The 12,620-nt window shown below is 33.8% G+C and overlaps 1 long non-coding RNA gene across 1 annotated transcript in view; it reads right to left on the minus strand.

The window, feature by feature from the left end:
* Positions 1 to 204: 204 nt before the first annotated feature.
* LOC113625979 (uncharacterized) overlaps positions 205 to 12,620 on the minus strand; it is a 29,940-nt gene continuing 17,524 nt past the window's right edge. The window contains exon 3 of the long non-coding RNA XR_003434977.1: positions 205 to 311. This is a non-coding gene — a long non-coding RNA (uncharacterized LOC113625979). The remainder of the gene's footprint in view (positions 312 to 12,620) is intronic.

Here is a 12,620-nt window from a genome sequence, read left to right on the forward strand (position 1 = left end):
AGTTCTTTATCACAAGAGGTGTTCAAGCAGAGACAGCGATCAACTTGAAGGAAATTTTAAACACAGTTCCTCAGTTCCTTCCACAAAATTCAGAGTGACAACTACCTACGAGGAACAGTAGAAGAGTACTCTGTGTGATAATAAGATTCAATGACCTTAAAATCTAGGAAGTAGATGAAACAGTTACTTTTCAACTTACCTTTTTTTCCTCCTGCAATATTATTACTTCATAAAGTCGTGGGAGATTTGAACAATGATTTTGCTGTTGATCTTTCTTGATGTTAATATTTTCATAATGTAGTGCCTTTTTCCTTTAGAAAATTCAGAAAAAAATTATTCTCAATTTCAAATATATAAATGTCTATGTAAGTTAAGAGAATATTTTTATACCATTTCCTGCTTAAAAAGTATTCAATAAGATATCTGGGTGTGTTAGGCCAATATATCCTAAACTCTGTCAGATCTATTCATTTATATTGGTTAGATCTGCGTTTTCCAATTCAGAGCATTAAAATATACATATTCTAATAATGATTCCAAAAAGAAAACAAAATGTGGGATTTATGTCATGAATTTAAATAAAAAGCTACCAAAAATAGTTTCCCGTGTAGTTTATTCACCATAAAAGGTCTTTAAATTTTCAAATCACTTGGTATTTCAACTATTAACTAAAATAAGGGGAAAATAGTCAATGCTATTTATATCATAAAACAATCAGGAAAAGGGCATAAAGAAAGATCTTTGAAAATGAAAGGGAAGCTTATTTTCATTGAAATTTACACAAGTAAGAATAATAAACCAAGTAAGCAGTGAATAACAGCCCAAGCTCTGGAGTCAGATAGCCTGATATGAATCCTAACATTGCCACCTACTAGCTATGTGACCTTACACAAATCACTCACCCTCTCTAAACTTCAGATTTGATTCTTCATCTATGATTGGAAATAGTATTAACCAATTCTCAAGGTTGTAATGATTAAAGTGGATAATATACGTGAAGTATTTACTGCCATACAAAACCTATAGTAAGTATACAATAACTGTTAGCTATTATATTCAAATAGGTTACTTTTTTCTAATTCTTAAAAAGAATTTGAAAAAAAAGTCATATTAAACACTTCCAGTGAACTATACGGAACATAAGAGGTTTAAAAAAAAGGTAATATAAAAACATAAAAACAAATGTTTAAGTTACATAATTGCCTTTTTGTTTGTTTAGACATTACTATGATTTAAACATGCATATAACATCTCAGTTCACTGTCAAATGCTGACTTCATTGATTTTTTTGCACAAAATTCAACAAATGAACATATTTTCAAAACCTAAAATAGTTTTATGGATAAAAAATTTATATTTGGGATATCAAAAGGGTCACATATCATTTAGGTCTGTGTTTTCCCAAAAAGAAACCTATGAGCTCATCTTTCCATTCGAAATACCCAAGTATTTCCATTTTTATACCATATCAAATCCACAATAATTATGACTCAATCAATAAACAAAAAGTAGGAAAAAAAAGGTAGAAAATATCAACTACCAGAAGGAACCAAGACAAGGCCAAATAAAAGATAGTGAAGGCAGCAAAAACAAAGAGCAAATTACGGAAATGATGAAATATCTGATGCAGTTAGGAATGCAATCTATATGCATACATTCCTACTAGCAAAAGTGAAAATACAAACAGAAGGAAAGAAGAAACAATGGAAATAACAAAGATCAAAGAGAAAGAAACATTTAAAAAAAAGGAGAAGAGGGAAATCCCTGGTGGGTCCAGTGGTTAGGACTCCATGCTTTCACTGGTGTGGGTCTGGGTTCAATCCCTGGTGGGGGAACTAAGATCCCACAAGCCGTGCGGTGTGACCAAAAAAATAAAAAATAAAGTCAGACAGACACTTATTTAAAAAAAAAAATAGGAGGAGAATGGGAGTGGGACAGGGCTGGAGAAGTAAAAAGGACTGTCAGGAAAAAACTATCAAGCAAAATCAGAGCAATAGAATTAGACAGAGTGCTGGTCATGCCTGAGGTACTTAGTTAGACGTGTAGTGGAATGGATGGAAAACAATCATCACAGAACCACATACCCTAAAAAGGGTTAATTTTGCTTAATGTTAATTAAACCTCAATAAAACTGACAGGCAAGCAGGCAGACAGATAGGAAAGCAAACCAGCCAAACTGGAAGAAAAAGATAACAGTAAAATACTAACAAAAGCATTATGTCAAGGGGATGAGTAGAGTTAGAGCATTTGACAGACTTTATTTGGAATGACAAAGATTAAATTTAGATCCCATTAAGCTGTATATACATGTTAAACTTCTAGTGTAACTACTAAAAAAATTAAAATACATGGCATATCACCCAAATTAGGAGAGTGAAAAAATGAAAAGGACAATAGAATAGGGTATAAATTCCCAAAAACAAGGGCCATGTTTTATTCTTTTTATTCTTAGTTACTAAGTTTAGTACTAAGACATAGCAAGAATTCAAACAATGTTTGTTCAATGAATAGTAGTAGGGGAGTTTAAGTAAGAGCCTAAGCTACGTCCACTGCTGGTATACAGATGTGTCTGAATCTGTCCAGCAAATTAATTGGATAGGTAATCACTGTGGGCCTTCCTGCTAGAAAACTCATCCTATAAGAGAGAAAGGATCAGGCAGATAAACGGGAACCTGTTAAAAATTAAATCATGAAAAGCAGCAATAGATTCTGAGAACAACATATCTGTCACTCAGTTTTGCTTTCCATGGACTCATGTCTAAGACCTTACTGTAAGAGTAGGAGAAAATAAAGACAGAAAGAATTATTTTACAAGAAATGTATTTCCTAGTTAGACTTCATAAATACTACCTTCAACCTAATGTTATGGCTCTGACTTATACTGAGAATGCCTTCTAAATCCAGCATGTAGTCAAAAGAATGGACACCAGAGCCAGGAGCAAGATGCAGAGTCCTGGGTCACCTTCTTTTATATTTTCTCTGATCTTTTCTCTATCTTGTAATTAAAGACAGTATATTTTAGTACTTAGATACATGGGCTGTAGAACCGAAAAGGCCTCAGTCAACGTCAAGCTCTGCCACTTAATAGCTACATAATATTAAATACATTATTTATTCTCTCTGACCCTTTCATTTTTCACTGATAAAATAGGCATAACAATAGTAACTACACAGAGACTTGTGAAGATAAATGAATTAATACATGTAAAACAGGTAGCACAGGATCTGGCAGACAGAAAAGCAATGGTTTTCATATAGGTTACTCTAAAATATCATATTTCTTGAAGTTTTTCATACTGATTTTTCCTTTCATAACAGCATAACCTAGTCTAAATTATTAGAATATTTATAGTCAAAAACTACAGTAAAGATATACTATTTTTTTACTTACTGGGTTATATCATACTGTCCAGGACCAGGCCCTGACTTTACAGGTAACTCTAGTCTTCCCAAAGAGTTGCCAAAATGCATCCCCTTGTATTTCAAAGTTACATTGGAAAAATCCTCACCAAAAAAAAAAAAAGTGAAGACGAGAGACAATTTAAATAAATTATGAAACAATGTTTAACTTTACTTAAGTCTAAAGCAAGGGTAGCCTTAGTCAAGGAGTTTCCACTGGTAAATGCTAGACTCTTCCTTGATACATCTCAAGAGTATCACTCTGTGCCCCATCCCACTCCTGAGTCATCCAGGATTCCCAGAGAAGGGCCTCTAGTTTAGTATATCCTCAACCAATATGAACAACTTTGCTCTTGGCAGTACACTCAACAGTCTAAAATCTTAAGGGCAATGAAAATTAGCTCCTCATCATTTAAAAAGGGGAGAAAGGGCAGAATTGCATGATTTAGGGAATGGGAAAGCCTAACAAAAATGACTTAATTAAGTAGAAATTAATTTTAAGAAATTAAAATTCAAACATTACCAACAGATGCTACATAACTTCTAATCACCTGGTAAGTGCAGAAGATATTCATGTAAAGTTTTCATAGAGTAACAAATATATAACAAAAATTAAACACTACCCCCAAATCATTTCATAGTTAATGTTTGAGGTCAGGATCAGTACTTTAATACCAAAGAAGTCATTTGTGACAAAAGAAATCAGGAATAATCTTCCTTCACAGGCATACAATAAGCATGACTCACTAAAGAGTTCACTTTAGAGAAGTTAAAACACATGCTTTCATTAGAAACTAATAAAAGAATAAAGTATGAAACACGAACAGTAGCATCTCATAGGAATTCTTGTGTTGACCTAATACATTCTAAATTGAGCAATCATTTAAGAAATTTATAAAATCTTACTTTTTTATCTGATGGTAACTCTAGTCTATTTCACTTACTTTTAATTCATATTTGTAAAAATATAGCTTTAAAATAGGCATGGATTATTAAACCAATTAATATATATATTGAATAAAATCCCAGTAACATAAACTGATAGTTTAACTGCATAAAACAGTATATCAGTTGTTCTAGGTGACCATTACTATTCTTGAATAGTGGAACCAATCTCTCTCAATTACCATTATAAACAATATTAATGAAATAAATAGCAATTAAATGATTAGAAAGCATAATTCCAGTTCAGATTGGTGAATCAAACCCACATCTGCCCCCCTCCCACCAGAATCTCAGAAGAAGCGTATAAAATAGATGTAAATTATTAGTTCTAGAAACTAAGAGAAGGTATCATTCACATTCCACTTCAAGGAATTTCTGGAAAATATAGTACAGCAGAGACTAGAACTGGAAAAAGATCTCACTGCACGTGAAAAGAACCTCAGCTGAACCCTATTAACATCCCCAGAAAGACAGAAACTAGAGGTAAGGATGGACTCATGGGTAGTGAGTAGGGAGCAATTCTCAAAACTACTAATAATCTTACAGATTTATTTGCACCAGTGCCATTACACGAAGTGATGAAAGAATGCAAAAACTCATTCCATTCTTGACATGGATGGCTGGAAAAAAACTGAAAGCACTGCCACTGTCTCCTAACAAGGACAGACTTCCTGGTTAGAGAGGCACCACTCTAGAAAGCTTTGGGATGGCACAACAAAATCCAAAAATAAGCTGGTACAGCACTAAAATTCCCTACTATGTGAAAACATCTTTTACTTCCTAGAGCTTAACATTAACAACTAGCCCTCAAATATTATAAAATACAAACACAATACAACTAAACTTTCCCTTTTACACCACCTGACCTGAAAGAATTAAACAGGGGCCAACACAATCTCTGACAGAACTTTGACGTTTGCATGAAGTGAAATGGGACCTTTGTTGATTCTTTTATCATAGATGGCAATCTCAAAGAGAAATTGAATTACAGTTTTTCTAAAGGTTTCTCCTGCTTCAATTTTAGTAAATCTCCTTGTTTGTTTCTTGCTTGGGTGATGGAGGATGTTGCAGCTGAGGGTACAGAAACAGGGAGTTACTAGCTATGTCCAAATAAGATTCAGACACACTTTGGAACGTCTAGTGAATAGAGCAAATCAACCAGAAGGTGAACACAAAAACTATTCCTATAGGAAGCAGCTAATCATGGTAACCCACACCCAGTTAGAAAATCTTACTGTCAAAAGAGCGGCAATGCTAACTACTGAGTATTTTCTGTTGACTGAATTTGCCTTCTAACAGATAATCCCCCACTGGATTTATGCCTGTGTTCTGTAGAGTGCAAAAGGGCTATGATAAAAATCTAAAAGACATTTCATTAAAACACTGGTAAAAATCAATACTACTTTTAGAGCATTCTATCTAATAGAGTATAAAACAAAGAGAGAAGAGCAGTATCCCTGCCAGCTTCACCTCAGCTCATCACGCAGCTTTCGCTCTGATGGAGTATATGGGTGGAAATGCCCAGCAGAGAGCACCATCTGGCAAGAGACTGAACTGCCTGGGGGAACAGAAGCTGTCTCAGTGGAAACAGACTTATTCAGAAGCATAGTTGAGACAGCCCTTCTAGAAGCCCGTGAAGGGGAACTTTGAGGAAGGCTGGAGGTCTACCACATCAACAAGAGGAGACAACATACATATATTTGAGTTACTGACATAATTGTGACTCTCTGTAGTACCCACAATCCAATAAAGCCTGGGAAAACTTGTTACATAAATAAAAAGCATTAATCCTTATTCCCACCAGGAATATTTCCAGCACTGTAAGTGGTCTTAATGCACTTAGCTTATCGATATGCAGAGTCCTTCTAATGAACTACAACACAAAGAGCAGAGAGGTATTTCCCCTCTTCACTGATCAGCTTTAACACACTATGAAGCTATAACACTATAAAGCACCAAATCAAAGTAAGACACTGATATTATTATTATTGTTGTTACTGTTATAAATAGGTTGTCTAGTTGATATATGATCCCCAAGCCCAGACCCCTGTCAGTCCTAGGAGGAACAGAGCTATGAATAAAAATTGAAAGGGCTATCCTACCAATCTCTCTAATGCATAGGGTATACACTGCCTTAGCACTTCTGAGTGTAACACAAAAGGAAATAAGGCAGTCAGATCATCCAAAGGCTTTGGGTCTGGGGTGCAGAGACAAACACCATAACAACTAGCAGAACAGCACAGAAAAATAGCACAGACTGACATGTCCAGCAGAGCAGCAGATGGTAGTAGAGGAGTCCTGGAAGAAACCATGGCAACCACTAGAGTAGCTGAAAAGCAGCCCATTCCTTTGGGTCAATGGCAGCTCTGAAGACTGCTGTACCCCACAGAGCTTCAGGAAAGGAAAGAATGATCAGCCATGCAACTGTTTTGCTAAAATAAGTGTTCTAGACCATCTTTCAAATGAAATTACTTAATAGAGGCATGGATTTTAAAAGTACATACACAGTTTTGATGGCAGAAAGCGAAAATTTTTTCACTCGTACTTTATTTTTACTTAGAAATGAAACAACGTTTCATAATTGTGAAGATTTTAGGCTTAGTAAGTAATGAAATAAATGTAGAACTCTCTTCTTATATAATAAATATAGCCATGTTAGATATGCCAGATATTTTCTATATTTCAGGCAGGAGCATATCTAATATATTGATTTACTATAGGCTATAGATTTGTAAAAATAAAATCAGTATTTTAAAACAGAGCATTTTGACAAATCATCTTTAACATATTTTTATACCCTAAAAAAGTATGTTACAATTTTATAGTAATTCTTCTATACAGCATTTCAGGAGAAATTATATCCAAGTAGAATTATGTCTAAGAAGCTTTCCTCAGGTTAATTATTGTGATTTTGCAGGTCAACTGTTTAACAATTCTTAAGGTAATCCAGCAGAAAGACTATGCACACACACATACATAAACACACACCATTCAAGACACCAGCAAAATCCTCTTCCTGTGTATACGCTGAAATTCATTTCATTTAGACCATGTGAACTACTTAACTCACTAACCTCTACAGTTCTCAGGTAAATGTTCAATTGGAAATTTAATTTAAAAGGCTTTTAAAAATACAGATAGAAAATAAGGAACAAATTGACGTACTCAACTCTAAATCACACTCTCCTTATGTCAAGAAGTGTTGACAACAGATGTAGAGAACAAACGTATGGACACCAAGGGGGGAAAGTGGGGGCAGCTGGGGTGGTGGTGGTGGGATGAATTGGGAGATTGGGATTGACATATATACACCAATATGTATAAAATAGATAACTAATAAGAACCTGCTGTGTAAAATTCAAAAATAAAGGGATGTGATATTAAAAACAAACAAACAAGAAGTGTTGACAATACCATCTACAAGGTCATCGTCAAGCTTGGAAAATCATTAGCAAATAAAATATGACTTAATTGAAGCAAACTCAGCACGGAGGTGCATTATTTTAAGTGAATGATGTAATATAACTTGAAGAATTGCTAACTGCTACTTTCACTGTCAGTGAAATCAATGAAGAAGGGGCTATGCAACTTTCTTCTCATGTCTTTTCCATAATTAAGTGTGGAAACAGAATTTGTGAAGAATTAAAAGTCCCAAAGCGTGGCAGTTCAAAACACTAATGGACTGCATTCCACTGTGGCAGCACACAGGTAGTTCCCAGCATGTTATCATTAGCAAATACGTCAGTGTCATAATTCCAACCACAAACTTTGCTTGTGAAATCCACCTCTGAAAAGCAGACTTCTAATGGTTACCTGAGCTCTTCTTTTGAAAAAGACAGAGAAGCTAAATTTTCTAATTCAAAATGTTATACAAAATAATTTATATAGAGGATTTCTCTTTACAGATTAAATACAGCTAAAAATTACCATTTGTTGGCTAGAGTCTTATACAACTTGTAATTTCAGAGTTGCTTCTATATTTAAGCTACATAAGATACCTTCAGCAGATGTTATTTCAACAGTTCAGGGAATAATCACAATAATTACCTATCTGTTGGATTATTTTCTCAATTTTCTATTAATGTTCACATCTGGAAACTGAGCCCACATATAGTATTATCTCAAAAAGCAGCTAAAGAGATACATAGAATTACCAGAAATTTGGATAATACTTGAATTAACATTATTACAGTATCAATTTCATAATAGTCTGTGAGGCACCTGTGTTTTTATTTTCCCCTGCAGGAAAAAATAAGAAAATTAAGCCTTCAGCTACTGATCTTTGCTACCCTACCTCTAGTCTTTCTCTCAAATTCAAGATGGAGGTTTCAGAAAATATCACAATTCAAATTAAGCTTTGTTGAATCTTCTTGAATATTAACCACTACGTCTTTAATTTATACGTAAAACTATGTTTTTACAAACATGTTCTCTTAAATTTGATCTAGATTTTTATTCTAATAAATACAAATTGGATCGAATCAGTAATTACTAAAATAGGCCATCAAATTGGACCTATTAAAATTGTAGAATAAATTTTCTTATTGTTATTTCTCTCTTCTATGAATAATAATGTAGCCAGAAAGAAATCAAATTTTATATGTTAAAGTAATGTTTATTCATACATGAAAAAAGTTTTGCACATCTAGCTTGGAGGCATTATTCTGGCCTTTTAAAGGATGATACATTATTCTGAAACAAAGAAATAGCATATACAAAAAATATAATTTTAAAGCAAGAATAACATTTTGGGATTTAAGTTAAGAATAACAGAGAGCTGTTTAAGCTGAAACCAAGGATCAATGACTACTGTGAAAAAGAAATACTAGTCCAATATATAAAACCAAAGTTTTTCCCAGGATATTTTAGATCAGAAAACTTAGCACAAAGACCTTAAGTAACTTGGCCAAAGACAAATAACTATTAAGTAGTGAAGCCAAGAAATAAACACAAGCAGTCCAGTTCCATTACACTACCTTTTGTAATTGTCCTTTACCTTGGACAGAATACACTGATATTAGACCACAGGACTTCCATTAACTTCAATGTAATTTTTACAGAGTTATCTCCATTGTTCTTCTGAGCATATCTTACTCAAATACCTAAGATACTGGCACTGTCTGTGGATGAAAACTAATTATTTTTATATTAACAGGATGATAGGATAGTCAAGGCCTGAAAAACCAGGCACGGCATTGACAGGGAGAGCAAAATACTCCTGGGATAAAAGACCCTATAGCCAGAAAGAAATGGGAATTCTAAGGGTGTGAACAGGAGACATATCTATAACTTACAATATCTTTACTCTCCATTTTATCAGAGGTAAGTTGGTTATTCGTAAGTTTTATAGTATGGAGCAGTCTATCAGGTCTTCAAATACCTGTATTTGAAGATAAAATGTATTATCTCTAGTGTGTTCTATAATCAATAGAAATTTAAAAGAGGAGTTACAAACTAAAAGTAAAATACCAGCCTGTCTATTTACCTTTACCTTTGTACTTTAATTCTTTAAACAGAATGTGAGTTATTCTCTAATGAACTTTTCATTTCATCCTAAGGAACTCCAGTATTTCTTTTAGAGGGTGTACTACAGACAAAATCTATCAGTTTCTGTTTATCTGGGAATGTCTTAATTTTGTCTTCATTTTCAAAGAATAGTTTTGCTGGTTATAGAATTCTCGATTAGCAATCTTTTTTATTTCAGTACTTTGAATATATCACCTCACTGCCTTCCAGCCTCCATGGTTTCTGATAAGTCAGCTGTTAATCTTCTTGGGGATTTCTTGTCACTTTTCTTGCTGCTTTCAAGACTTCTCAATGTCTTTGGCTTCAACAGTTTGATTGTGATATATCTAGGTGTGCATCTCTCTGAATTTATCCTGTTTGCAATCCAATGAGCTTCTTGTATGTGTAGACTGTTTTTCATCAAGTTTGGGATGTTTTCAAGTTATTATTTCTTCAACTATTCTCTCTGCCCCCTTTTTCTTCTCTCCTTCTTTGACCCTCATTATGCATACGTTGGTATGCTTGATGGTGTCCCCAAAGTCTCAGATGTTATGTTTATTTTTCTTCATACTTTTCTTTTCCTGTTCATCAGGTTGCATATCAATTGACTCGTCTTCAAGTTTGCTAATTCTTTCTTTTGCCAGTTTAATCCACTAGTGAATCCCTCTAGAGAATTTTTCATTTCCATGATTGTACTTCTCAACTCCAGAATTTCTACGTAGTTGTTTTTTTATAATTTCTATCTTTATTGATACTGTTCGGTGAGACATTGTTTTTATATTCCCCTTTAATTATTTAGACATACCTTCCTTTATTTACTTGAATATATTTAAAATAGTTGATCTAAAGACTTTGTCTAATAAGTCCAACATCCTGGCTTCCTCAAGAACAGTTTCTAATGATTGCTTCTTTTCCTATGTATGGGCCATATTTCTGTTGTTGTTGTTTTTGCATGTCTCATAATTTTTTGTTGAAAACCGGACATCTTAGGTAATATAATGTGGCAACTCTAAAAATCAGAATCTCCCTCCTGACCCAAAGGTTTATTGTGGGTTTTTCTGTTTAGTGATTTCTGGACTAATTCTCTAAATTCTGTATTCTCTGTCATGTGTGTCCACTAAAGTCTCAGTCTGGCTAGCTGACTGGTCAGGTAATCGTTGGACAGAGGTTTTCTTAATGCTTTGAACGAGTAGGTCTTCAACCTTTGCAGAGGTGCACTGTGCATGTGTTGAGACACACCTTCAACACTCAAGCAGGCAGTTTACAAGTCTGTCTTAGCTTTCACTTCCCGAAGGTCACATAGAGTTAAGAGCTTTGTACCTTCTCAAGTCTGGTTTTTGAAGTGATGGGTTAGCAATTCTGAAACTACGTTCAGTGTTTTACAAGATTAAGCAAGTAAGTAAATATACTGAGTATAGTGGGAACCAGGTTTCTCACTGTGGGAGAAGGGAGATCAAACACAGAAAAGGAAATACAAGAATAAACATGTGGCACTGAACTGGAATTAGAGATATCAATATAAGCTCAAAGTTTTTAATAGACAGATAAGAAAAAGTATAGATTTCTAACTTTGTCCATTGAGATGGCCTAGAAGGAATGATACCCCAAATGTACCTAGTGTACTGATCTTGTTTTGAAAAATCATTCTCCAGTAAATGAAAGTAGAGCTCCTTGAGGAAATGATTGATTCCAATGATTCTGGCAACGGAAAAAATAAGATGAACCTGCAACATTTTATTGTGCCATAAAATAAAGAAATGCTCAAAGAATGATGGAGATATGTCAAAAAGACACAACAAGCAGACTGAAAGGGCTCCCAAGGGTCAAATATTAGATCATTTTAACCTCAAAATAAATAGTGAGAGTAGTGAATTACAACCTTTTCAGTAAAACAGGAATTCATGAACCCATACTGATATAAATACATAAATGGAAAAGAATATAAAGCTGTTCTTTATAGTAAGTAAAGTGCCAACAAAAAATATGTTAAAGAAAATATAACATTAGAAAACCACCATTTGATAAACATCACAGTAAAATTGATTCAGGCATCATCAATGGATGTTAAACTAATAGGTGAGAGTTTGATAAGGAATAGGATATCTACTCATTCTTAAAGTAACCTCTCCAAAATATTTATAAATTTTTAAAACTAGTAACTTTACAGTAGATAAAACCAAAAGACACCCCCTCAAGTTAACATCACTAACTACGGGATAAGTAAACATCCTGCGCCTTTTTATGTGATACACTGAGTAGGATGCTTCACTTATGTAGCATTCCTGCTAAAATATATAAACTCATCCTAATCATGATAAAATATACACGAATCCAAAACTGAGACATATTCTACAAAATAAACAGCCTGTACTCTTCAAAAAGTCAAGGTTACAAAAGACAAAGCAAGACTGAAGAACTGTTCCCAATGACAGGACTCTGAAGAGACACGACAACTAAACGCAACTTGTAATACCAGATGGGACTCTTGGTCATTTTCTAAAGACTATCATTGAGATAATTAGTAATATTTTTTAAATATCTACAGATCAGATAATAGGATTATATGAATGAAATTTTTCTGATTTTGATAATTACATTGTGGTTATAAAAGAGAATTCTTGTTCTTAGAAATTTTACATTAAAAGTATTTAGGAGTAAAGGCATCATGTCTTAAATGTACTCTGAAATTGCTTAATTAAAATAAGAATATAAATATAGAGGGTAAATAATAAAGCAAATGTGATAAACTGTTAACTGCAGGATCTAAGTGA

Source organism: Aethalodelphis obliquidens, unplaced genomic scaffold, assembly GCF_003676395.1.
Source record: "Aethalodelphis obliquidens isolate GAN/ISIS:26980383/991018 unplaced genomic scaffold, ASM367639v1 scaffold17, whole genome shotgun sequence".
Lineage (NCBI taxonomy): Eukaryota > Metazoa > Chordata > Mammalia > Artiodactyla > Delphinidae > Aethalodelphis > Aethalodelphis obliquidens.